This window comes from Penaeus japonicus, unplaced genomic scaffold (assembly GCF_977035675.1).
Source record: "Penaeus japonicus unplaced genomic scaffold, GWHDUDI00000001_assembly GWHDUDI00000029, whole genome shotgun sequence".
NCBI lineage: Eukaryota > Metazoa > Arthropoda > Malacostraca > Decapoda > Penaeidae > Penaeus > Penaeus japonicus.
In genome coordinates this window covers 2968459-2972149 of record NW_028234431.1, presented here as the reverse complement: position 1 = coordinate 2972149, position 3691 = coordinate 2968459, and the positions used below count along the sequence as shown (strand labels likewise).

Genomic DNA, 3691 nt, shown 5'->3' with positions numbered 1-3691 from the left:
GAGAGAGAGAAGTCAAGACATAAAGAGAGAGAGAGAGAGAGAGAAGTCAAGACATCCAACAAAGCATCAAGAAAAGTTAACAATTCTTAGAAGAAAACCTCCTCCACTCCTCCCACAGACATAAAACTTCTAGGCTGTGGCTTCATGGAGGCTTTGTGTCGAAGGAAACAACTTCTTCATTTGGAACTCCTTACGAAAGAAAAAAAAAAAGACTTCTCACGTTCTGACATGTTTTGTTTTGTTGTGTTCATGTTGATGCTTGTTTATAACGGGGCGAGGGTGGGATAAGGCCTCTGTTTGTGTTGTTTGTGTTTTTGTTTATTTGTGTGTGTTTGTGTTTGTGTGTGTTTGTGTGTGTGTTTTTGGTTTCTGTGTGTGTGTGTGTTTATAGTTTCTCTGTGTTTACTTGTGTGTGTTTGTTTTGTTGTTATTTTGTTTTCTTTTTCTGTGTTGGTGTATTTCTTTTTGGGAGGAAGGGGGGGGGGGAGGTATCCATGTTTATGTGTGTTTTTATCTTTTGGTTCTTTATTTCTATTTCTTTGTATTTCAGTGTTTGTGTATTAGTTTCTTTCAATTCTTCGTTTTTGTGTCTATGCATTTGTATATTTTCTTTATTCCTATGCCTGTCAGTTTGTCTCTTTTTAAGTCTCTCTCTATCTATCTATTCACAAACTTCTACTTACTATCTATCTTTCACTCTCTACCTATCTCAATCTCCATCGGTCTATCAATCTATCTACCTATCTATCTTTCCCTATCCATCTATCAATCCATCCATTCGTCCAATCCAAAAATTATTCTCTTATCTCTACTATAAATTGTATTCTATATATCTATCTATTATCCATCTATTACCTATCTATCTTTCGTATCAATCCATCATCATCCATCAGTCATCCTCTTCTCTCCATCTATTATTATTATCATCCATTATCTATTATCATCAATCCATTATCAATCATCCAAACATCCATCATGATCATCTTCATCTATCTATCTATCTCTATTTTATTACCCTATCTTACCTTTCTATAATAATCATCCAACATCCATCTATCTATCTATCTCTATATCTCTATCTCCGCCAGAACAGTCTCTCACGAAATAAAATACCTCGAAAGATTTCCATTCTAACCTGAAATATAAAACCATTTCAACGAAGATTACAAAACGCAACAGAAAACGCGAAATGTCACTTGGATTAATTAATATCTTGAGATCTTTATTTTTATTTTTTTTATTTTTCTTTTAAGTCGCGAAAGGAATTAGCACTTAATTTGCATAGAGTATATCGCATATCAGGTAGAAAGATGGGAGGAAGGGAGGTTGGAGAGAAGGAAGTAAAGAAGGAAGGAAGGAAGGAAAAAGGAAGATTAAGTGAAGGAAGGAAGGAAAAAGAGAAATGGAGGAAGAAGAAAGATGGAAGGAAGGAAAAGGGAAGAAGAATGAATGAAGGAAGGAAGGAAAAAGAGAAATGGAGGAAGAAGAAAAGGTGGAAAAGGGAAGAATGAAGGAAGGAAGGAAGGGAAAAGAGAAATAGAGGAAGAAGAAAGTTGGAAGGAAGGAAAAGGAGAAACAGAGGAAGAAGAAAGAAAGAATGAAGGAAAGAAAGAAGATAAAGGCGTATATATGTTGAAAAAGGTATCGATTATTACAAAAAAAATATATATATGATACAATAATTGAAAGAAGGACAGATAAAACGAGGAAGAAGAAGGAAAAGAGGAAGAACAAGAACAAGAAGGACAAGAAAAGAAGAAGAACAAGACGAAGAAGGAGGAGTAAGGAAGAAAAACAGGAAGAGGAAGGAGGAGGAAAAGAAGAAGAAGAAGAGGAAGATGAAGAAGAAGGAGAAGAAAGAAAACAAGAAAATGAGGAAGAAGAGAGAAAATAAATAAAAAGAAGAAGGAAAATAATAACATTAATATCAATAATAATGATAATAATAAGAGGAAAAAAAAAGAAGAAGACGAAGAAGAAGAAAAAAGAAAACGAAGAAGAAAAAAAAACGAAGAAGAAAAAAAACGAAGAAGAAAAAAAACGAAGAAGAAGAAAAAAGAAGACGAAGAAGAAGACAAAGAAGAAGACAAGGCAATCCCATCAGACAAGTGAATAGCAAAAGGACCATTAACGTCTAAGATGCTTAAGGAGGATAATAAGGACAAGAGAACAAAACAACGGAAGAAAAAAACAAAAAACACATTAACACCTCCCCCCTATATCTGCATGGCGTTCGATCCCCTCTCACTGACACGGGATTCGGCTTCAATAAACCCCTAACTCACTCAAACCAGTAACCGAAAATAAACATCAAATACCCAAAATAAACATCACAAATCACCCCCTCCCCCCCAAAAAAAAAACATTATATATATATAAATAAAAAAAGAAAAAGAAGAAAAAAAAGAAATCCGTTAAAAAAAATTCAAATTTCCAAAGCCGGATGACCACCAGGCAAGCAAGCGGAAGCCAGAGTCAATCGCAAAGAAACGAACGCGCCGAAGGGGGAAGAAAGAGAAGGGGAAAGAAGGGGAGGGAAGGGGGGGCAAAGGGGGGGGGGGAGGTAATGATCATCCGGGTTATTAAGTGAACGGGCGGAGACCTGGAAATGGATTCCCTTTGGATAAGATTCTGGATAGGATAGGATAGGGAGGGGTTGATGGTGGGGGGTGATGTGATGGGGTTTGTGATGGGGGTGATGGGGGTGATGGAGGGGGTGATGGGATAGGGGTGATGGTGGGGTGTGTGGTGGGGGGATGGGAGTTATGGGGGAGGGGTGAGGAAGGGGAGGGTTGGGGGTGATGGGGTGTGTGTGATGGGGTGATGTGATGGGGGGTGGGTGATGGGGTGTGTGTGATGGGGGAGGGGTGATGGTGGGGGTGTGTGTGATGGGGTGGGTGATGGGGGGTGATGGAGTGGGTGATGGGGTGATGGGATGGGGGGGTGACGGTGGGTGATGGTGGGGATGTGATGGGGTGATGGGATGGCGGGTGTATGGGGGTGGTGATGGGTAATAGATGGTGGGACCGGAGGGAGGGGATGGAGGGGGGAGGGGGTGATGAATGGGGGACTCTGGAGAGTGATGGGGGGAGGGGTGAGGAGGGGAGGGGGGTGATGGGGGTGATGGGGGATGGGAGTGATGGGGGAAGGATGGGGTGGGGGTGGAGGGGAGGGATGGAGGGAGGGGGAGGATGGGTTGGTGGGGGTGAGGGATGGGGGAGGCAGAAAGAGAGCGAGAAAGAAGGAAGGGGAGAGGGAGAATATGAGAAAGAGAGAGAGATAGAGTAAGAGAGATACAGAGAAAGAGAGAGAGAGAGAGAGAGAGAGAAAGAGAGAGAGAGAGAGAGAGAGAGAGAGAGAGAGAGAGAGAGAGAGAGAGAGAGAGAGAGAGAGAGAGAGAGAGAGAGAGAGAGAGAGAGAGAAGAGAGAGAGAAGAGAGAGATGGAGAGAGAGAGGAGAGAGGTGAAGAAGAGAGAGAGCAGGAGCGATGAGATGGATGAGAGAGAGAGAGAGAGAGAGAGAGAGAGAGAGAGAGAATGAGAATCAGAGGAATGAGAATGATATCAAATAAATAATCAAGTAAGTAATACAGAACATGGGGAAAAAACAAAAGCAAAACAAATAACAGACACAGTGAAATCAAATAACTCCAAAATAGGTGAAAGTAGAAAAGAAAAGAAGAAACAAACAA

At 40.9% G+C, this 3691-nt stretch overlaps 1 protein-coding gene across 1 annotated transcript in view; it reads left to right on the top strand.

Moving 5' to 3' along the window:
* Positions 1 to 3691, top strand: part of LOC122261831 (prolyl endopeptidase FAP) — a 180962-nt gene that overhangs the window by 49384 nt on the left and 127887 nt on the right. The gene's annotated exons all lie outside the window — the stretch shown is intronic.